Source organism: Bubalus bubalis, chromosome 21 (genome assembly GCF_019923935.1).
Source record: "Bubalus bubalis isolate 160015118507 breed Murrah chromosome 21, NDDB_SH_1, whole genome shotgun sequence".
Lineage (NCBI taxonomy): Eukaryota > Metazoa > Chordata > Mammalia > Artiodactyla > Bovidae > Bubalus > Bubalus bubalis.
Window position 1 is genome coordinate 5,821,340 of NC_059177.1, and position 24,658 is coordinate 5,845,997.

Consider the following 24,658-nt stretch of genomic DNA (forward strand, 5'->3'; position numbering starts at 1 on the left):
AACTGGCAACAAAATGGTCATAACCAAGATGAGGGTAGCCTGTGTTCCAAGGAGCCTGTGGTCCAGTAGGGAAAATGACACTAAAGAAATGATGACCCGAACAGTTATTCACTAAAACCACAATAAGGGCAGTGAAGGGTGTTCTGGGGGATTTGACCTGATGGGGTTAAACATCAGCAAAGGCTTCTAGAGGGAATAACATTTGGGTCAAGTCCTACAGGATAATTATGGGCCCTGGCCTGGGAAAGGAAGCAGGGAAAGGATTCCAGGCAAAGGGGAAAGAATAAGCAGAGACCCTTGAAGATGGAAGGAGTGTGGACTGTTCAAGGAACCCAGGGTCAGTCTGAGAGCCCAGAAAACCTTTAACATGTATTATTTGACCATTAGCCTTCGTCTCCTCTGTCCTCATCTGTTCTTTGGAAAATACAATAAACCGCACATGAAGTGGACAACTGGATAAGTACAGCCTATGTAACCAGCACCATCCCTGTATCACAGCACAGAGGAGCATCCCCCAGGGAGGCAGGTATAACCGGCAGGGGAAGCTGGATCTCACAGCACCTGAGACCAGCGAGTTCTCACTCAGTGGGAAGCATTTGGACCCATTCAGCAGAGACGCGCAGCCCCGCCTGCCCGCTGTGCTTCAGGTCCCGGCTTTCAAATCACTGATTCCAACTAAATCAGCAGGGAGGCCACCTGCACTCACCCACGTATCCCGGGAGCAAAGACTATTTTTAGAATGTTTTTGAGGACAGTTTTACAAATGAAAAGCCTACCCCCAAATGCCCTTGGTTACCAGAAACTTTCTCTTTTTCAGAAACACATCGCCAACTGATCAGCAGAGACTACGTGTGTCGGGAGCCCTGGATCACTGACCCCAGTGGCCTGATTCCGTCTTCCCTTCTGGTCTATCATTGTGCTCAAAGACCACGATCTCCACAAACAACGAGGGTAGAAGCCCCTGCGATTGGGTGATGTGACCGCCCTGCCTAGATACAGCATCTGTCTTTAAGACTTGGGTATCTACTTGTCTTCATATTGGCATCTTTATTTACGAGTCTATGTGCCTACCTTATTCTAAAAATGATTTAAAGAGGCTTATAAGGATAGAGAAAATAGAACAAGATTACAGAAAGAGGACATAAATTCAAACAAGGAGGAAAATAAAAGGAAGAACTAGACGAGGGCCATAGAAATGATTCAGGAATGAGATTATTACAAAAACGCATTCTTAGAGCTCTGTACATTTGCTGCTGAGTTTTCTTTTTCTTAATCATTTTTTTAAAATTTATCTACTTATTTATTTTTGGCTGCACTGGGTCTTGGATGTGGGGCATGAGTGCTTCATTGCTGTTCACAGGCTTTCTCAAGTCGCAAAGAGCGGGGGCTACTCTCTAGTTGCGGTGGCTTCTCTGCTTACAGGACACCGGCTTTAGCACAGGCAGTCTTCAGTAGCTGCAGCTCACGGGCTCTAGAGGGAGGACTCAGTGGTTCTGGCACACAGGCTTAGTTGCCCCATAGCATGTGAGATCCCCGGACCAGGGATTGAACCCGTATCCCCTGCATTAGCGGGTGAATTCTTAACTACTGGACCACCAGGGAAGTCCCGGCTCTTGAGTTTTCTAACAGCCAATATTGTTGGAATTTGAGGGCACTAATTAATCAGATCCTTCTTTAGAAGATTCAGAGCTAATTAAACAAATAGAGCTGAGACAAAGCATTATTGCTGTTTTCATGCTGGAATACCTGGATTGGAAAACTGGATTTGGGTCTGAGGTCCAAATAGTCTTCCCCCTGAAGCATATTGACCAGGGTCCACTGTCCCAGATATAGTTGTGGACAAATGCCAACTCCCCCTCCCCAAGGAGCAGAACCTGCCTGGACCACCCATGACCTGGAGAGGATGAGAACACCCTTGCCCTTGCCCTGAGGGTTGGCCCCAAGGGCGCACGGAGACGATGTCAGCGGCAGCCATGGTCCCAATGTCACCACCTGGTTCAATTGTCCTCCATCGCAGGAAGGAGGTTATAAAAGGCAGAGAGATGGACAAAAACAAATTTGCAGCCAGACCTTTTCAGTCCCATTCAAGAACACAGCTCTCTGTTGCTTTGACCTCACTAATTTTTTTGCATGGCTTGTCAAATTTCTGTGTGCACACAGATAGCTCAAAGATTTCTGTTGAAATGTGGATTCAGAAACATGGGTCTGGGGTGGGGTTGAGATCCTGTATTTCAACAGCATCCAATGCTGTTGATGCTGTGATGCCAATGCTGCCGGTCCACATCAAGAGCACCTAGAACCGGGGTCCCTGACCTGGGTCCACAGAGAATTCTTCAACTCATGGAGTCTGTGAATTTGGATGATAAAAAATCTGTACATCTGCGTTTTCACTATCTTCTGAACTTACCAATCCTGGAACTTCCCTGGTGGTCCAGTGTTTAAGACTCTCAGCTTCCACTGCACTGGGTGTGGGTGGGATCTCTGGTTGGGGAACTAAGAGCCTGCACAACCAAACTAAGCTCCTGTGCCTGTGTGGCACAACTGAAAAAAGAGAAACGTATCACTCCCTTCTATTATGAATGTAGATGACAACTACCCGTAGGAGGAGCACCTGTAATTTTGTCCCAAATAGAAACCTCAGGTCTCTTCAATATCCCTCCATCGCTCCAAATTTCCCTTTATGATCTTTCCAAATACCACTGATGACTGTTTGGAAATTACAGTAGAGATTAGGCCCACCACTAGCTCTTATTGTTTCATATGCTAATAAAGAGCCACGTACTTTATCATAACACAAATGAACACCCTAGGATATTTTTAATATTGCAGTAGCCATATTTCAGTAAAATTGTTTTTTTTTTTTGTAATCCTATGCATTTTTCTTTCATGTGCAACTGGAAGTATTATTCCAGAAAACAAACAAGCAAACGAAAAATATTATTCCAGGAAAAAGTTCATAGACATCCCCAGAATTCTAGAGGTACACGGTAATGTAAGAATCCCAGATTTCAGGACTTCCCTGGCAGTTCAGTGGTTATGATTCTGAGCTTCCACTGAAGAAGGCATGGTTTCGATTCCTGGTCAGGGAACCAAGATTCCACATGCCCTGTGGCACAGCCAAAAAAAAAATCCTTGATTTGGAAGGAAGGTTCTACCAAGAAGGGGCCTCTACCCAATGGTGTGTGCATGTGACTCAGTTGCTCAGTTTCATCTGACCCTTTGCAACCCCAAGGACTATAGCCTGAGAGGCTCCTCTGCCCATGGGATTCTCCAGGAAAGAATACTGGAGTGGGTAGATAGCTACTCCCTTCTCCAGGGGATCTTCCTGACCCAGGGATTGAACCCACATCTCCTGCATCTTCTGCATTGGCAGGTGGATTCTTTACTGCTGCACCCCCTGGGAAGCCCCCTCCCCCAGTGGTGGTGGGGACGTATTCTTAGGATGGGTTCTGAGCTGACAGTGTGGATCTGAATCCTCCCTCTTACGAGGTGTAAGATCCCAGGAAAGTGTTTAACCTTCCTGTGCCTTGAGAGCATGTAATTCATAAAAGGATGTCAAAGAATTAAAGGAGGGGGGAATGGAATGAATTGGGAGATTGAGATAGACATATACACACTATTGATACTCTGTATAAAATAGATAACTAATGAGAACCGACTGTATAACACAGGGAATTCTATTCAGTGCTCTGTGGTGACCTAAATGGGGAGGAAATCCAAAAAAAGAGGATATACGTATACGTATAACTGATTCACTTTGCTGTACAGCAGAAAGTAACACAACATTGTAAAGCAACTATACTCTAAAAATATTTTAAAACAATGATTAAAGAAGTTACTGTTTTCAAGGGGTAGGAACAGTCCCTGGCTGAAAGTGGGTACCTTACAAGTGTGGGCTAAACAGAGCGTAGGAGTGCTATTTTCAGAATCTCAGCTGAACAAGCATCTCTCGAGCACTCACCAAGGAGACAGAAATGGAGACTGCAAACTCCCTGATCTTATGTAGCCGACGAGTTCAGGAGAGAGGGCAAGCCAGAAAACTGAACATGCAGCTCAGCAAGCAGCTCATCTCCAAGCAGAGCTGGAGGGTGTGCTTAACTGACATGTACCCCTCTACCTTCACCTCAACCTCCAGTCCCAGAAAACCCAGTGACCCCAGGCTCCCCTCAACACTCAGTTTAAAAACCACTGTTGGAAGCCATGCATAAGCTGGATTAATCCTGGATGGATCTGTTTTGTTCTTTAACAGGTTTACTGAAATATGAATGCAATATGACAAACGAAGGCAATGGCACCCCACTCCAGTACTCTTGCCTGGAAAATCCCATGGACAGAGGAGCCTGGAAGGCTGCAGTCCATGGGGTCGCTGAGGGTCGGACACGACTGAGCAACTTCACTTTCACTTTTCACTTTCATGCATTGGAGAAGGAAATGGCAACCCACTCCAACGTTCTTGCCTGGAGAATCCCAGGGACGGGGGAGCCTGGTGGGCTGCCGTCTACGGGGTCGCACAGAGTCGGACACGACTGAAGTGACTCAGCAGCAGCACATCAAGTGGACAACTGGATAAGCACACACCTATGCAACTAGCACCACACTTAGAGAATAAATACAGCCGTCACACCCAGGGTTGCCTCATCCCTTTGTAACCCTCTCTCATCCCTCTCTGCCCTTCCCATTACCCACTCCTCCACCCCCATATCCATCCTAAGGCAACCACTGTTTGGCTATTTAAATGAATTACTATGAAATAAAATGAAAAGTCACTTCTCTTGGAGTGCTAGTCACATGTCAAGCGTTCGGTGGCCACGTGTGATACCATATTGTACGGTGCCGGTAGAGGACATTTCTGTCGTCACAGTGCTCAGTTGGACAGCACTGCTCTGAATACTGGATCTTTTCCCTTTAAGAGCACTAGATAAAAGTGATCCAGACTTCTTCCGAGGCTCCCATTTCTTTTATAAAAGTTTCTTTTCTTTTTTTTTCTTTTTTATTTTTTTTAAATTTTATTTTATTTTTAAACTTTACATAATTGTATTAGTTTTGCCAAATATCAAAATGAAAGTTTCTTTTCTAAAGTGTATTTATTTATTTGTTGCTGCGCTGTGTCCTCCTTGCTGCGTGCGGGCTTTCTCTGGTTATGTGGAGCAGGAGCTACTGTTGTGTTGCAGAGCGCAGGCTCTAGGGTGTGCGGCCTTCATCAGGCCCAGCTGCCCTGTGGCGTGTGGGATCTTACTTCTGGACCAGGGTTCAAACCCATGTCCCCTGCACTGGCAGGCAGACTGTTACCCACTAGACCACCAGGGAAGTCCCCTGGTGGCTCACATTTTAAAAGATGCATGCATCCCTTCAGTCATGTCTGACTCTCTGCAACCCTATGGACTATAGCCCACCAGGCTCCTCTGTCCATGGGAGTCTCCAGCCCAGAATAATACTGGAGTGGGTTGCTGTGTCCTCCTCCAGGGGATCTTCCTGACTCAGGGATAGAACCCAAATCCCTTATGTCTCCTGCATGGGCAGGAGGGTTCTTTACCACTAGCGCCACCTGAGAAGACCTTTTTAAAGATGTTTACAGCTAAAGATACGTAGGGCTATTGGGAGCTTATTTAATGAAATGAATAATCACAGTGGCCCTATGAGGTAGGAACAGTGAATGTGCCCATTCTCTAAACGGGAAAACCAAGGCTCAGTGAGGTTAAACGGATGGGACAGCTGGGCCAGCCTCTACAATTTGCCCTTGCCCTTGCCTTATTTCTGAGCCAGCACACTTCAGTGGTTAAGAGCACAGACTCAGGACTCTGCCTGCACAGGATTCAGCCTGGCTCCACCACCAGCTGTGTGATCCTGGGCGAGTCATCGGTTAGCTTTGCTTCCATGTCCTCCTCTGCAAAACAAAGATAAGGATAAAGCGTTCCCCTAGGGTTGTTGTGAGGATCAAATGAGTTAAAATATATAAAGCCTTTAGGAGGGTGCCTGGCACACAGGAGGGTCTCTATAAGTGTTTCCTATTTTAAACCCTGTTCCTCACTGCCATCCTGAACTCTTTTGTACAACACACCAGTTTCTCAGAAATAGAAGCACATACTCTGAATAATTGGCCATTTACTCATCCCACTATTCCCTCGCTTGATGTCCCCACGAAATTAAGTCCCCACAAAGCTCAAGGCTCTCTGGGGTCTGCACTGTCACATATAATGATGAATGAGGTCCCTATGGCTTCAGACTCGATACTTCTGCTCAGACTTCCCCCCAGCAATCCGTAAGTCACTTTATTTCCTTTTTAAAGTACACACAAGGTGATTTGAGGAAACAGAAGCACAGAATCATTTTCCCACTTCACTGCTTTTTCGAAAGAGTTAAGTGGTGTTAGGTTCCTGATTTGTACCTATTCTTTTCCTACTTTTTTTTCTTCCCTTTGACTGCCTCACATCCCAGCCAGAGCAAGAACATAGGTGCTTTCTCAAGGAAACTCAAATAATATACTATCACCATAAGAATCTCGTGACAGATTATCATTGCAAGAACCATTAAGTCTCAGTATAGAAGTCCATTAACGGGACTTCATTCAGGAAACACAGACTTAAACAGAAGTGCAGATGTGCGAACAAGAGGCTGCCTTTTCTAACAGACAAGACAGAAACACCCATTCACCTGGTTTTTCCTCCTTTAGTGAACAATTCTCATTTCAGTCTCTATTCTCAGCTCCCTGCCTGCGTTCAACATTTGACTCCCAAGAGAAGACCTTCACCTGATGAAGATGGAAAATGGTGGTCCACCTCATTCCACTCTCCAGCTGTAGCAGTGTCCCCAGTACAAATGTCCACTGGTCATGGGACTGAACTAGGAGTCCTTCTGGACTCAAAACAACTCTGACAGTTGACTGCAGCCACGAAATTAAAAGATGCTTACTCCTTGGAAGAAAAGCTATGACAAACCCAGATGGTATATTAAAAAGCAGAGATATCACTTTGCTGACCAGAAAAAGCTCTAACAACATACAAACACACACATATGCACACACACAAACATTTCTTCAGCTCACTTTCAGATGATGTCGTTTACATTTGAAAGTGACAAAATTTGTATCCAACCTAAAAGTGTTAAAAATTTCTTCCTAATTACTGAAACCAACATTTTTTTAAATGGATAGAGTTTAGATTAGGAAACCATGAATCTATCCCATGAGCATGCAGAAGTTCTCCTTGGGTACATATTGATCATTTGAAACACAATTTTATTTTCTTGGACAATTAAAGGGAGATTATACCACTGGGTATAAGAAGATGCTATCACTTCTTATCTCCTGGCATCCAGCCGATTGCTATCTTAATTTAAAAAAACCCTAAAGGTCAATGCTTATTTAGTTCCTTGCAATAATCTATTTTGCCATAATTTTGCTTTTCTATTTAATTCCCTTATCTAGAGCAGCATTTTCCAACTCTAGTTTTGCAGAACAAGAGATCCATGAGATGTTAATAAGTATCCCTGATGAAAAATAGATGGTTGTATAAGCAAATACATTTGGCAAAAGCTGACTCATTGGAAAAGACTCTGATGCTGGGAGGGATTGGGGGCAGGAGGACAAGGGGACGACAGAGGATGAGATGGCTGGATGGCATCACTGACTCGATGGATGTGAGTCTGAGTGAACCCTGGGAGTTGGTGAGGGACAGGGAGGCCTGGCATGTTGCGATTCATGGGGTCACAAAGAGTCGTACACGACTGAGCGACTGATCTGATCTGATCTGGGCTGAAAAAAGCAGGTTTCTTTCATGCAGGACTTCTCAGAGCCTTTAATATGCTAATGTGTAGAGTGAACAGGATCAAAGAGAACAGTTTGTAATCTGCAGGTAATTTAACAACAATCCATGTTAGCTTTTATAATTATTAGCTATGACAAATTCGAGGCTTTCTAAACATACATGTTAAGAGTACCCTTCTTCCACAGAACAGCTCTCTGGATTTTTTTTTTTTCTTAAGTAAAAATTCAGTTTATTCACAAGCGGGACCTGATTAAACTTAAAAGCTTTTGCACAGCAAAGGAAACTATAAGCAAGGTAAAAAGACAACCCTCAGAATGGGAGAAAATAATAGCAAATGAAACAATTGACAAAGGATTAATTTCCAAAATATATAAGCAACTCATACAACTCAATACCAGAAAAACAAACAACCCAATCAAAAAGTGAGAAAAAGACCTAAACAGACATTTCTCCAAAGAAGACATACAGATGGCTAACAAACACATGAAAAGATGCTCAAAATCGCTCATTATTAGAGAAATGCAAATCAAAACTACAATGAGATTTCACCTCACACCAGTCAGAATGGCCATCTTCAAAAAACCTACAAACAATAAATGCTGGAGAGGGTGTGGAGAAAAGGGAACACTCTTGCACTGTTGGTGGGAATGTAAATAGATACAGCCACTATGGATGATGGTATGGAGATTCCTTAAAAAATTAGGAATAAAACCACCCTATGACCCAGCAATCCCACTCCTAGGCATATACCCTGAGGACACCAAAAATGAAAAAGACACATGTAATCCCATTGTTCATTGCAGCACTATTTACAACAGCTAGAACATGGAAGCGACCTAGATGTCCAGCGACAGATGAATGGATGGAGAAGTTGTGGTACATATACACAATGGAATACTACTCAGCCATAAAAAGGAATGCATTTGAGTAAGTTCTAATGAGGGATGAACATAGAGCCTATTATACAGAGTGAAGTAAGAAAGAGAAAGATAAATATCATATACTAATGCATATATACAGAATCTAGAAAAACGGTACTGAAGAGTTTATCTGCGGGGCAGCAATGGAGAAACAGACATAGAGAATAGACTATGGACATGGGGAGAGGGGAGGAGAGGGTGAGATGTATGGGGAGAGGGGAGGAGAGGTGAGAAGTATGGAGAGAGTAACATGGAAGCTTACCACACATAAAACAGATAACCAACAGGAATTTGCTGTATGTCTCGGGAAACTCAAACAGGGGCTCTGTATCAACCTAGAAGGGTGGGATGGGGAGGGAGATGGGAGGGAGGTTCAGAAGGGAGGGAAGATACATGTCCCTGTGGCTGGCTCATGTTCAGGTTTGACAGAAAACAACAAAATTCTGTAAAGCAATTATCCTTCAACTAAAAAATAAATAAATGTTTAAAAATTCAGTTTATTCATCTGTTTATGACACTGTTGTCAAGAGACAAAGTGTTTCACATCATAGATTTCACTTCCATGTTCATTTCTTTGGCTATAGAGAGGGACTAGATGGAAAGTCAGGTGATGTGGAGGCACCTAAACTAACAAAAGAGGGGGTGGGGTGGGCAGCACTCACGTCACCCTCCCAAGGATGGGCACAGGGGCTGTTAGCCCAAGCCGACTGTGTGGAACTGTTAGCTGGAGCAGCCACCCTGGATGCTCGGGCTGTTGTGGGGTTCAGTCACCCCCACCACGCAGGTTCAGCAGCACTTTCTAGTAGTCACCCTTAGTGTCTTGCTGAATGTAGTAGTACAGGGACTTGCCGAACTTTACTTGAAATCAGATCTTATTTTCAACATGTCCATGCCACTGCGGGGCATTCTAATCAGGACCTTACCACGAGTGCCCTAGCCATTCATGGAGACATACAGTCTGTCAGCAAAATACAGGGGCTTGTTCTGAATGCACTGGACCAGATTCAGGAAAACATTTTCCAGGTCACCTTTGACCTCCTTCTTGATGCTCTCCAGCATGTCATCAGGGCTATAGCTCTGGTACCTTTCAAATACTTTCAGGAAGTGACACCCGCTCCACTCAATCATGATGCTGATACACTAGGGAACGTTAGTTTCTTTCCTCTTCACACCAGCATCATAGAGATAGCGGGAGTCCTGGTCAGTCAGTTCATAATCAACAACAGAGCCATTCTCTGCTCTTCCACCCTTTGTGAGGGCAACCATCAGCTTCTGGAAGTCGCCAGATGTGTTGGAAACGATGTCCCTCTCCAGTCCGGTCTTGTACCTTTCCATGTAGATTCTGTTGATTTCCTGCAGCTCCTGGTTGGTCCTTGAGCAGATGATCTCAATGACAAAGTCCTCATCAATCCCCAGTCCCTTCATGGATGCGTTCAGCTCAGGAGCAGCATACAGAGCAGGTGTTTTCAATAGGCCCCAAATCACTGCCTCCGGGTGGCAGAGACAAGGCTGACTTCAGTGCTGATGAAGTTCCTTCTTGGTCCTTCGCTGGCAGGCGAAGGTGATATCCTGGCTCTGTTCATTGCTGCGGTTGGTCAGATGTTGACAACGGTGGCCTCATCCACACCTTTGGTCTTGATGGCTGTCTCAGTGTTCAGAGCATCCCACTCAGCATGAAAGTTGGTGTATGCTTTGACTAACCCATGTGCACTTGGAGGTGTGAAGTGATCACCCACAAGGTGAGCTTGGGCAGAATTTCAAGAATGGTAGACATTTTGAAAGAAACTGGGCTGGGTGCAATGCACTCGGTGTCCCCAGATGCAGAGCGTGCTCTCCAGATTTAATGTTCCATGAAGCGTACTTTGGGGAAGGTTAACCCAGCTCACTCCCTATTGCTGTAAAATAAGTATTTTATTCATGTCTGTGAGCAAAGAATTAAGGTAAAATATAGTGCAGTGTAAAAAAGCACAGTTATATGAAAGAACCTTACTCCAGGATTTACAATCTCCAAACAAAGCTAGATCCTGAAAAAAATAAAAATAAAAACTAGATCCTGTTTGGATAGGAAGTCATTTATTCCGCCTCTCTCACCAGAACTAATGATCCTATAGTTTTATATAGTCCCAATGACTTTCTATCTACCTAAAAAAGGATGCATCCATGCACGTGAACCATTTATTAAGAGAAAAACTGATGGGACATAGAGAAAATCCACAGGTTACTTTGATCAGTCATGAATTCACCCACTCATTCACTGAAATACACACATGTGCGCACACACACACACACACATATTGAGTTAGCCAAAAAGTTCATTCACGTTTTTCTGTAAGATAATATGGAAAATCCCAAATGAACTTTCTGTCCAACCCTATGTATATTATAGATATATGTAGATATATATACATAGACACCCACATGTATATATGTGTATATGGACTCGTTATGTATCAAATAACAGGTCCTAGAGATAAAATTTTAAATTTAATGTTCTAACTTAATCTTAAATTAAATGTTGTAGGTCCTGGAGATAAAATTTTAAATCAAGTAGATTACTTCCTTGCCCTCCTGGAGTTTTACATTCTAGTGGACAAGTGCAATAATACATGGATAAATAAGGAAATATACAGTATGTTAGTATAAGTGCACTGGAGAAAAATACATCAGGATGAGAGGCTCAGAGAGTGACAGAGTAGTAGGGGAGGGTGTTGTTTTAAGTAAAGGAGTTGGGAAGGCTTCACTGATAAGATGATATTTGAAAAGAGACCTGAAAGCAGCAAAGGCCAAATCTTGCAGAGGGTGGAAAGGACTTGACTGAGTGTGAGTAATGTGTGGTAGAATGTAGCCACTGTGGAGCCCTTGGCGAGGAGAGTGATGAAGCTGCAAGAGCAGTGGGTGGATCCTCAGCAATACGGATGGACCTAGAGGCGATCACACCGAGCTAAGTCAGACAGAGGAATATATCATATGCTATCACTTATATGCAGACTCTAAAAAAATGATACAAATGTTTTATTTACAAAACAGAAAGACAGTCACAGACTTAGAAAACAAATTTATGGTTACCACAGGGAAAAGGAGGGCTTCCCTGATGGCTCAGGGGGTAGAGAGTCTGCCTGCAATGCAAGAGACCAGGGTTTGACCTCTGGGTCAGGTAGATCCCCTGTAGAAGGGAATGGTTACCCACTCCAGAATCCCATGGACAGAAGAGCCTAGTGGTCTATAGTCTTGGGTCTCAAAGAGTCGGACACGATTGAGTGATTAATGCACAAAGGGAAAAGGTGGGGGGAATAAATTAGGAACTTGGGATTAACATATACACACTACTATATATAAAATAGGTAACCTACTGTACAGCACAGAGAACTATACTCAATATCTTGTAATAATCTATAATGGAAAAAATCTGAAAAAAAAACTCACCTGAATCACTTTGCTGTATAACTGAAACTAATACAATATTGTAAAAATAAAGTAAAATTTAAAAATCAAAAATGAGGAATGAGTTGAAGAAGCTGTCAGATCATCTGGGCCTTATAGGTATTTGTCAAGACTTTGGCTTTTACTCTGGGGAACTGCCTCAGGATCTTGAGCAAAGATCAAGCTCTGTTTTGATTTCAAAGGATCACATTCTCTGCGTGATTGAGATGAAATATGGTGGACATGGAGGGCAGAGGTGGGATCAGGGAGAGCCATCTAGGTACAAAGACCATGGTGCCTAGGACCTTAGAAGCAGTGATAGACGGAGCTCCAGGAGTGAAGTTCCTTATGGGAGAAGTAACACCTGTCAGATTGCTCATCACTCAACAGACCCCTCAGGAGCTCGGCTGACATGTGGAGCAAGGCTCTATGTCTTTCTGAGACTGGGGTGTCCAGCCACCACGGTTAATCTTGCTCAGTGAGTAAATTAGCTTGTTAGAAACCTGTCATCTTCTTCCTCTCCCAGAGATTCTTACAATCAAGATCTAAATTGAGATATCTGGCAGATTACCATAGCTACAGGTGCCTGGCAACCAGGACTAGACTGATGGCCATTGATCTATGGGTTCCAGATTCTTCCCAGGGATGCAATGCACTGAAAAGGGCATCCAAGTTCCTGAAATAGTCCAAAGCAGGGAGAAAACCACGCAGTCGTTGCCCTGTTCTATCTGACTGGCCTTTGTCTCACACAGACAAGGGGGCCAGCTCCCATCCCATCATGGGTTCACTCAGATATGGGGCCATCCAAACTACTCCCACCAGAAGACATGTAAAGATCTAAAGGCAGAGACAAAGACACTAGTCATGAGAACAGAGGAGATGAAGGCAATCAAACAAATACTTAACCGTTGTGTTGGAAAGGAGGGAGCAGAGAGGGAGCAGGACGGAGGGTAAGAGGGAGTCAAGGTTGGAGACTAGGAGCCTTGGGCCAGGTTGGCCCACAGCCTATTTTTTTTTTTCTTTTTTTTTTTGTAAATAATGTTTTATGGGAAAACAGCCATACTGTAATCATTTACATATTGTCTACAGCTGCTATCATGGTGTGAAGACAGAATTGATTAGTTATGATCCACAAAACCTTTTGGCTTCCCAGGTGGTGCCAAAGTGGTAAAGAACCCACCTGCCAATGCCAGAGACTCAAGAGACATGGGTTCGATCCCTGGGTCGGCAAGATCCCCTGAAGGAGTGCATGGCAACCCGTTCCAATATTCGTGCCTGGAGAATCCCATGGACAGAGGAGCCTGGTAGGCTACAGTCTATAGGATTGCAGAGTCAGACATGACTGAAGTGACTTAGCATGCACATACACACACAAAATGTTTAATATGTATTACTTGACCATTTTTCAAGAAAAAAAAAATTGTTCTCTTCTGGTCCAACGGTTCCTAAGATGGGCTGGAGGACCTGGTCATCTTGTTCACCAGAGAGATTGGCTTGGCTCAAGGCACAGAACCACTGTGGGCCATGAGGCGTGCTAAAGAAATAGTGACAACTTACAAAGTTAGAGCCAACATCACTTTATGATGAGGAGGTATGCCACCGCCACAGCTGCTCGTCTCAGCTGGCAAGGCACAGAAGAGTACTTCCCCCTCAGGGCACACCCTGCACGTGGGGAGCCAAGACACGGAGGGCACAGAGACGGGACAGGAGGACGAGCAAGGCCCCCGAAGGAGAACGACTGGTACATCAGGACTTCAATGCTGTTTTCATCAACTTCACTGCTGTGGACTGTGAAATTGTGTCCCACTCCTAAAAAATTTCATGTTGAATTCGTGCTGAAGCCCTAATCCCCAGTGTGTTAGTATTTGGAGGTGGGGCCTTAGGGAGGTAATTAGGTTAAATGAGATCATGAGGGTGGGGCCTCATATGGGATTAGTGCCCTTAAAGAAGAGACACATCAAGCCCTCCCTCCTCCCTCTCCCTCTCTCTCTCTCCCTCCCCTCCCCGTCTCCCTCTCTCTCTCTGTCTCTGTATCTCTCTCTCCCTCCCTCTCTCCTTTCTTCCCTCCTCTCTCTCACTCCTTCTCTTCCTCCCTCCCTCCATCTCTGTCTCTCTCTCCCTCCCCTCCCCACTCTCCTGCTCTCTCTCTCTGTCTCTCTCTCCCCACCTTCCTCTCTCCCTCCATCTCTCCCCTCGACCTCTCTCTTCCAAGTGGGGGCACGGTGAGAAGACAGCTATCAAACCCGAAAGGGGGCTCTCATGGGAACCCAACCATGCTGTCACTCTGACCTTGGACTTCTAGCCTCCATAATAGTGAGAAAATAAATTCCTATTGTTTAAGCCACCCAGTCTATGATGTTTGTTATGGCAGCCACGATCAACAAAGACATTCACTAAACTGTTTGACCCAACACAGTGTGGCTTGGGGAGCAGCTAAACAGGCATGACTGCAGAGAGAAGATCACAGAAATATCCTATTGCTTCTTCCTTATGTGATAGGGACTCTCCTGCTCTAGGAAAACCAAATTTTAATTTTATCTCTTCCAAGCACCCAAGCAGGAGTTAAGCAGAAAAATGTACCTGGTACAAGATGCTGGCTCCATTTTTCCAAGAAACTGTTCCTCGTTAATGGTCCATGGACATTGCCCAGTATCCCCCAGGTTTTCCTGCAGTACTTCCATTTGCTGCTAATTATTTTCTGGAACCAGAGCTCATGGAAACAGGCTCCAAAAAGCTTCTAAAATAGCCAAGGATTCTGGTTTCTTACTTGCAACCTTAATTTATTGGAGAGTACAAGTGCCTGAAGAACTCCATGGACAGAGGAGCCTGGTAGGCTACAGCCCATGGGATCGCAGAGTTGGACCTGACTGAGTGACTAACACTTCCACTTCACTAGTGTTCAACAAAGTGATCATCTATGTTGGGTTGGGAGAATTTTGAAAGGTTTGGGAATTTCAAAGACTTTGTAGGACAAAAGGTGAAATAAGAGTAATGGTGAGGCTTCTCCTACCCACCCCTCATATCATATTGACCAAACAAGGGAAGACAGTGAGTGAGCTTTTGTTCCCTTGACCTTCCATTACATAAGCCTCAGAAATTCTCTGAAGGTGAGAAATGGTGAGAGGAACAGACGTTTTGTTTTACAGGATTCTTCAAACCCGAGGTCTCCTTTGTAAAGCTCTGTAGCCACACAGCTCTTCTATCCTCTGTTGAGAGCCGGAATTGAGTTTGCTTTGATGACAAAATAATTTAAGACCTTTCTCTAAAACTGTTGAGTCAGGCCCTGAGAATGCTGTTGACCGTGCTGGAGTTGTTTCCTGATGCCTTGTGCTGTGTGCTGCGTGAGCTTAGTCGCTCAGTCATGTCTGACTCTGCGACCCCGTGGCCTGTAGCCCGCCAGGCTCCTCTGTCCATGGGGAGTCTCCAGGCAAGAACGCTGAGTGGGTTGCTTTCCTTCTCCAGGGGATCTTCCCAACCCAGGGATCGAACCCAGGTCTCCTGCATTGCAGGCAGATTCTTTACCATCTAAGCCACCAGGGAAACTCCTTGATGCCTTGCTCGGGGAAGAGGGGGTACAAATAGCTTACACTTAAAAGGCGGAAGCAATTGTCTCTGAGGTCCTACCCTTTTTGCAGAATGATGGGAATCCATCCCTTTCTGCTCCTGGAGCCACATGGCAACAAGACAGGCCCATCCTCCACGCAGCTCATTTTTCCTTCTTGAAGATCTGTGGTGGTTTTGCCTTTTTTCTTCAGCATTTTCTGTCCTTGACTGTTGATTTCTTCTACCTCCTGTTGTTTTGTTAAACCTGAAAAGAGTCTAGAGGGAGAGGAATGAACACAGGCTCTGATTTCCCTGTGGGAAGGGGAAGTGTGGGGCTCCCCAGGTTGCTTTTCTACTGAGCTGGAAGTCAGTGCTGTTCTGAACTGTGTTTCTTCTTTTGAAGACTGGGGCACATTAAAACACACAGTTAAATTTAACTGGTCTGAGAGAGGCTAATGGAAAAGTTGGAGACCATGAAGAGGTCAAGAGCAAGGGAGAAATACCAATGGTCAATAAACATGCTAATAAATGTTACATTTTACAATAATCAAAGTTGCTAATGCAACTCAAATGACAAGATTTCATTTTCTGCCCATCACATTAGCAAACAGTATTAAAAATATATACGTAATGGCCTCTGACCTGTATGCTTTCACCCATGAGGTTCTGAGGGAGGTGCACAGATACCTCAGCACTCTCTCCTGAGTAGGTGCTCAGGTGGGGTGTGTACCTCCTTGCAAGTCCTGCTTAGGTGGCCTTACTAGCGCCCCACTCTGGGTGCTGGAGTCACCAGCACCACCTCCGCTGAAGCGCTGACAGGACTTCTCGCTTGCACACTCTGTACCACCCCCAGTGCAAGAAGGTTGCGTCCCTGGTGCACAGAGGTCGCAAGTTAAGTCTTTGGTAGATGAATGGATAAAGAAGCTGTGGTACATTTACAAAATGGAATGTTACTCAGCCGTGAAAAGGAATGAGATGCTGCCATTTGTAGTAACAAGGATGGACCTCGAGATTACCATACTGCAGTAAGTGAAGTCAGCCAGATGGAGAAAGGCAGCATCATATGACATCATTTATATACCGAATCTAAAAAAATGATACAGATGAACTTATTTACAAAACAGCAAGAGATTCACAGACTTAGAAGACAAGCTTATGGTTATCAAAGGGGAAAGGGTGGGGGGAGATAAGTTAGGGGCTTGGGATCAGCAGATACACACTAACTATATATAAAATACATAAATGACAGGGCCTACTCTGTAGCACAGGGAACTATATTCAAGATCTTGTAATAACCTAGAATGGAAAAGAATCTGAAAAAGAGTATATATATATATATACATATATACACACATATATGCATACACACATATATGCATATACACATACGTGTGTGTGTGTATGTTACATTGCTCTACACCTGAACACTTGAAACTGATAGGGACAGAGTAAAGACACAAAGTAGGTGATTAAATAGCTAATTTCACTAGGGAATTGTAAGTAGAGAAAAAAGTATGGGAGAGCCCTCTAAGTTAAACATCACTCAAAGCAAGTTTGCTTAACTACAAAACCAAGCAGGCTTACTTAACAACAAACCCATGCAATGGAAACATGAGACACGCCCCCAAGACAATGGTACATCCTGCCCACTGATGTCAGTAAGTTACTGATTCCTAGGACATGCTCCTCTATGCACACTAAAGACAAAACTATAGGCAAAAGTGACATTATACTAAAACCTGAGGTGCTTTACCATACTTTAGTATACATTACTGCCCTTTGGGTTGTTTCCATTGCGCCGTGACAATCCCAACCTGACCACCTGACATGGAGGAGTTGATGACGGAAGCGTGACATCTACTCAAGAAGGAGGAAGAAGGTGTCTTCTTCCCCTCCCCATTTTTCCTTTGATTATAGAAGTGTAGCCCACTAAGTTCTTGGCAAGGTACTTCTTTGCCACCTACTTGTAAGCCTCACAAGCATCCTATTCTAATAAATCACTACTTATCTATCACTTTGCCTCTTGGTCTGATGAGACATAAACAACTGGATTCCCCCGAGATACATTTCTGAGATTTTACAACTAACACAATACTATAAATCTACTGTAGATCAATTTTTTTTTAAGTTTCCAGGAAACTTCTTACACTTTCTAAGATCACACAACCAGTCTGCAGCAGAGCATGGATCTGAACCAACAAATGTTTGTCTCCAGGTCAAGGTCTTAGCACTCCACTGCTTAATGAAAGGGCTTTCAGGAGGTTTGGCCTTAAAATGAACCCCATCACCTCCCAAGGTATTCCTTTAGGTAACTGATCCACAATATGGGGCCAGGTGTCTTTCTCCCCCCTCCTACCCCCATGAGCCACACCTCCCTGAGGTCATTTTGCCTGGGCCTAGAAGGACAGACTGTGTGCTCTGCAGGAATTTAGGGCCAGCAGATAGATCTCCAGCACACCCAGAACCCTGCACCTCAGCTGCTCCCCATCATCTCAAGAGTGGGGAACGGCAGAGTCCATATGCCTCACCTTCCTGATGGATGTAAGGAAAGCACACTGTAAGCACCAAACATCAGTCTGTGTCTATAAAACTCATTATAAACATCACCAGGAATGAGAGAAAAACAAAGCATCTCTATTTACAGTGTGAGAAAGAGAAAAACAGAAACCTTCCAAGCATATACTTAATCATATTTCTGTACTGGGAGGGGAAAATTACCTGTAAATCTTTCCTTTGTGGTTGATGCAAAGCTGATGGATCTTCCCTCTGGAGATAGATGTTTATGACTCCCTGATGGCTGGGGGAGAAAGCAGGCCCCCTCTTTCCCGTGCCAGCCCCCTGGGACCCACATCAAAGCTGTTTTGTTTAAACTGGGCCACGCCTGCCCAACCGACCCCACCCCATGTCTTTTTGGATCCTCTTTCTCTCTTTGTGGAATCTGCAGTAAGCTCTGCAGCTGACCTCAGGGGTCACCCACAAGAGCTTTCCTGTTTGAAACTTGTTCCGCAGGCTGCGTTCCCACCGCCTTTGAGTCATTGTCCTCCAGCCCTGACATCCACATCCCCAAAAGATGAAAGAGCTCCACCATCTCCGCCGTCCTGAACACAAAGGCAGCAGGGCTTGTTGTTGTTTAGATTTGCTCTCTGTTTTTAAAAATAAAAACCTATGTTGCACTTGTTCCTTACTACAAAAGCAATACCTATTTATCATAAAAATATTCAAACAGTGCAGACAAATAGAATGGAGAAATAAAAAGCACCCATTATTGCACCAAAGAGTAAGCACAGGGAGCATGTTGGAATACATCTTTCTGACTTTTCCCTCGGCAGAGATCTATCTACCTAGTGCTGTGAAAGGAGATCACGCTGAAAATCCAGGAATGAACCTGCTTTTTCATGAGGCCCTATGTGGGGAACATCTTTCCATGTCATTAGATATTCTGTATGTTTTATTATATTTTACAACATGAACCGGGTTTAGTAGTTTTCATCTGAATATAAAAGCAATTCACACTTAAAAATTTCATCTCCTTTGCTCAGGCCGTTGCTTTCCTGGGGCTGTTGAGGAAATACTGTGGGTCGATCAGAAGAAGGCATGCTAGATTTTTGTTTTTCCTTCTGAAAAATGAGGACATTGCTAATGTTCTTTTAACTCCTAGGGGCTTTGACTACCTGCTTTGGAGAGCTTGACGACACTCTTGTGCAAAGATGTTCCCTCTCCCTTACATCCTCAGGTCAATTCAGAAGAGGCCCAGGCTCTTGCCCCCCTTCCTGTTTCCTCCGCCCCTGCTGCCATATTAGAAGTGATACCAGTTATCTTCCCCCTGGGGAATATGCCTCCCCAGGAACTATTACACAAAATGCAAACCTCAAAATCACAACTCTTAGGAGGAAAAAGTCAGCCCAACTTCCCCATCGACTAGGAAACCACTGGGATCTACCCTGCCTTCTAGTACTGCTGCTGTCTTTGCTCCGTTCATGGCCCATTGGTGCTCTAGGGCCAATGATGTTTCTGGGTCATTGGTGGTGATGCCAACCCCAGGCTCGGTCCAGCTCCGCACATGGCAGCCACTGTGCTGGGAGACAGGATATCTCCACTCTGTACTGCAAGGCCAGCTCCAGGTGCCTCTCGCTTAGTATCCAGGGCCCGATGCTCCTGGTCCTGTCCCTCCTAGAAGAGCTATTTCTACTGGGACTTCAGCCAGGGGAACCAGATCAGAAATGGGTTCAGGAACCCAGGTCTTGCCAAGCAGAACCACTATTTATCCCATTTTCCTCTTATGTGGATCCACATCCATACACCTGGCATCGTCACCTCCCTTTTCAGCACTGATGTATTAAAGAGCTCCTTTATCCCCCTTTCTGGTCAGTAGGACACTGGGGCAGTGATGGAAGGATTCAGACCCTCAAAACAGTGAGCCCCCCAGGCAGCTTCACCACGTTGACCCTAGGTAGCATTGCTGGCTTTCTGCTTTCAAAACAATAGGAAATAGTAACATCAAAAGGGAGACCAGACCCCCACCAAGAGGCCAGGGGAGAAGAGGGCATTTTATTCGTGATGGAGGAGGAATAATTTCCCTTCCTCACCTTTTATTCTCTAACCCAAACATAAGCCAGGGAAACATTCAATGTGTCTTGTGGTAAAAAGTAAAATCCAAGCTAGGTTTTAAGTGGGTCACCCTGCTAAACAGCAAAATTAATCTTCAATGGATCATTCCCTCTGTCTTTAAATGAACAATTATTGTTTCTAGAGAAACAGCGTGGTGCCGTGAAAAACCCCTGGGGTTGGAGTCATGAAATCCAAGTTGTTCTACCCCTCCCTCTTACCACCTTGTGACTCTCAGACAAGTATTAGGCCCCATGAGGCCTTTCTGTCTCTGCCTAAGTTTGGACTTGACTGCCGCTAAATCACTTCAGTCACATCCGACTCTGTGCGACCCCACAGACGGCAGCCCACTAGGCTCCTCTGTCCCTGGGATTCTCCAGGCAAGAATACTGGAGTGGGGTGCCATTTCCTTCTCCAATGCATGAAAGTGAAAAGTGAAAATGAAGTTGCTTAGTCGTCCCCGACTCAGCAACACCAAGAGTCATGTGATCCCCTTTCATAGCACTAGGTAGATAGATCTCTGCCGAGGGAAAAGTCAGAAAGATGTATTCCAACATGCTCCTCCAAGGGACTCTCAAGAGTCTTCTCCAACACCACAGTTCAAAAGCATCAATTCTTCGGCGCTTAGCTTTCTTTATAGTCCAACTCTCACATCCATTCATGACCACTGGAAAAACCATAGCCTTGACTAGACGGACCTTTGTTGGCAAAGTAATGTCTCTGCTTTTGAATATGCTATCTAGGTTGATCATAACTTTCCTTCCAAGGAGTAAGCGTCTTTCAATTTCATGGCTGAAATCACCATCTGCAGCAATCTTGGAGCCCAGAAAAATAAAGTCAGTCACTGTTTCCACTGTTGCCCCATCTATCTGCCATGAAGTGATGGGACCGGATGCCATGATCTTCATTTTCTGAATGTTGAGCTTTAAGCCAACTTTTTCACTCTCCTCTTTCACTTTCATCAAGAGGCTCTTTAGTTCTTCTTCACTTTCTGCCATAAGGGTGGTGTCATTTGAATATCTGAGGTTATTGATATTTCTCCTGGCAGTCTTGATTCCAGCTTGTGCTTCCTCCAGCCCAGTGTTTCTCATGATGTACTCTGCATATAAGTTGAATAAGCAGGGTGACAATATACAGCCTTGACGTACTCCTTTTCCTATTTGGAACCAATCTGTTGTTCCATGTCCAGTTCTAACTGTTGCTTCCTGACCTGCATACAGCAAGGTATCATAGTTGGTTTACTATAATTTATTACCCTCCCTGAAATTTAGTTTCCTCAACTACTATGATACCTAACATCAATTCTATAGGCCAGACACTAGTCTAAACGTTTAGGTATATTAACTTATTATAATTTCATAGCTGCAACTCTATAAGGTAGATCCTATTATTATGATCATCCTTACAGGTGAGGAAACTGAGTCAAAAGCTTTTAAGTGATTTTCCCAAGGTCACAGCTCAGAAGTGGCAGAAGCAGGATTTGAACCCAGCAGCCTGGCTGCAGTGTCCATAGTCTTCAGTGTATGTCATGACACCTCTGGCTCTGAGATGATGGAATGGTGACTCAGATTCACCTCCCAGGACTGTTGAAAGGACTAAATGTACATAAGACACTCTACCTGACACACAAAGTTCCCAAGATATGAAAAAATATTACTATGCTATTATTTTCTAAATAAATCTGATTAAGCATTCTGTTACTAGTTGAAAACTATCAAAACTTCATGACAACACAGAGAAACCCAGCTATCATATACATAATGAATTAAAGTGAAATACAATTCTGGTTGTGCCTATGTACAAATTCACATTGTATAAGTGCATCAGTCAGTTATTGCTGCATAACAAACAACAAGCACTTATTCCTCATATGTCTGCTAGTGACTTTGCTGTGGTTCAGCTGGGTTTTTTCCCCTGAAGTAGGCTGAACTCAGGTCTGCTCCACACATGTCTGTCCTGGGGCCCAGGCTGAAGGAGCTTTTTCCATGGCAATGACAGTGGTACAAGAGGGCAAGTCCAGCAGCACGAGTATACTCTAAGCCTCTGCTCACATCATTTCATTGTCAAAGCAAATCACGGACTTCTCTGGAAGTCCAGTGGTTAAGACTCCATGCAGCCATTGGAGGGAGCAGGAGTTTGGTCTCTAGTTAGGGAACTAAGATCTCACATGGCACAGCCAAAACAAAAGCAAAGTAAATCACATGCCTGAGAAAAATATGGGGATAGGAAAGTATACTTCACACCCCATGAGACCAAAGGAAGTCACAGGGCCAAGCATACTTCTCCCCGTGGGAGTGGAGGTGAGCGGGGACATGCTCTTGAAGGACCAGATATAAATAGAAAAAAAAAAAACACAAAACTGAGAAGCATGATAATTTGGTGAGATTGAGAGTGAGTATTTTTGTCTTCCTTTCTTCCCAAAATAACACTTACTATATTGTCTTTGAGATTGAAAGAGAAAAACAAAACAAAAGGAAACCTCAAGAATCAGTCCTAAAAAAAACAAGCTGGGGATTAGCAGATACACACTGCTGCTGCCGCTGCTGCTGCTGCTGCTGCTAAGTTGCTTCAGTCGTGTCCGACTCTGTGCGACCCCAGAGATGACAGCCCACCAGGCTCCCCCGTCCCTGGGATTCTTCAGGCAAGAACACTGGAGTGGGTTGCCATTTCCTTCTCTAAGATACACACTACTACCTATAAAATAGATAAAACAACAAGGATCTACTGTATAGCACAGGAAACTATTCAATATCTTGTAATAACCTAAGTAGAAAAGAATAATCTATAGTAAAGAAAAGAATAACCTTTCAGTAAAAAATCTGAAAAAGAATATTAATATAATGTAATGTAACATATGTATATAACTGAATCACTTTGCTATACACCTCAACATTGTAAATCAACCATACTTCAATTTTTTTAATTTAAAAATAAATAAACGCAAACAAAATTTTTTTAAAAGGAATAATTTGAAAAGAAAGATTGACACTGAAAAATGTGGAAGTGTTAGTCACTCAGTCATGTCCAACTCTGCAACTCCATGAACTGTGAAGGCTGCCAGGCTCCTCTGTCCATGAAATTCTCCAGGAAAGAATACCGGAGTGGGTTGCCATTTCCTTCTATAGGGGATCATCCCAACCCAGGGATCAAATCTGCGTCTCCTGCATTGCAGGCAGATTCTTGACCATCTGAGCCACCAAGGAAGCCCAAGCCTGACACTAAGTAACCTTTGTTCACTCATTCAGCAAACACTTGCTGAGTCCTCCTGCTGCTGCTGCTGCTGCTGCTAGTCGCTTCAGTCATGTCTGACTCTGTGCGACCCCATAGACGGCAGCCCACCAGGCTTCCCCATCCCTGGGATTCTCCAGGCAAGAACACTGGAGTGTTGCCATTTCCTTCTCCAGTGCATGAAAGTAAAAAGTGAAAGTGAAGTCGTTCAGTCATGTCTGACTCTTAGCGACCCCATGGACTGCAGCCTACCAGGCTCCTCCGTTCATGGATTTTCCAGGCAAGAGTAGTCGAATGGGGTGCATTGCCTTCCCCGGCTGAGTCTTCCGATGCACAGGTAAATCTAGTCCCTGTCCTCAAGCAGCTCACAGTCTAGCAAATGAGCAACCATGATCATGACAATAGTGATGACGATGACAATGATCATGGTGAGAGACGAAATTAAGTGGCCCATATCCAGGTGCTGTGTAAGCCATTTACATGGTATAATCTGTAATTCTACTACAAAGCTCCATAAAGGAGGTTCTGTTACAATCCTATTTCATAGGAAAGAATCAGACTCAGCCCACACGTGGCAGAACTGGAGTTCCTACCAGGCAGTCCAGCTTTAGACCCTGCACTCTTTAGCACTTCACTCCCCATACACTCGGACCCCTAACCTGTCCTACCCCTATATCTTCACAACAACCTCTCTCCATGTACCTGAGTTAAAAGATTACTTACACAACATGCCCTCCTCTGGGAGGTTTTGCAAACACAAAGCCTATGCATTTAATCAGTTAGATTCCATAGACAGGTGTGGGCAAAGAGTGCCAGCCTTCAGTAAAGAAACTGACTTTTTGATCGGCTTGGAGAAGACGTGAAGAAAGGGAGACACAATTGTGTTCATCTCCTAGGTTGATGGTGGCTGAGGATCCACTGAGGGTGGCAGCTGGCTTTTCTCTGCCTCGTACAGAAGCAGTAAGGAGTAGGCCTTGCACACAGCATCAAGGGAAACGGGCGAGGCCAAAGGGGACATTTCCAAATTACAAGGACCTTTTTTTTAGAAAGAGACTCCTAAGCAGAGGGCAGATCCTTTTCCAGAGGCAGAGTGTTGAAGCAGGTCAAGCAGGGAGCAAGGTACAGATGGACGAGATGGACGAGATGGCCTCACAGGACACCCTAGAATTCAGCAATTCC

At 44.4% G+C, this 24,658-nt stretch overlaps 1 protein-coding gene and 1 pseudogene across 2 annotated transcripts in view; both read right to left on the reverse strand.

Moving 5' to 3' along the window:
• Positions 1–24,658, reverse strand: part of GADL1 (glutamate decarboxylase like 1) — a 650,110-nt gene that overhangs the window by 547,806 nt on the left and 77,646 nt on the right. The window lies entirely within an intron of this gene.
• The window catches only part of LOC102392526, a 54,098-nt pseudogene continuing 38,600 nt past the window's right edge, over positions 9,161–24,658 (reverse strand).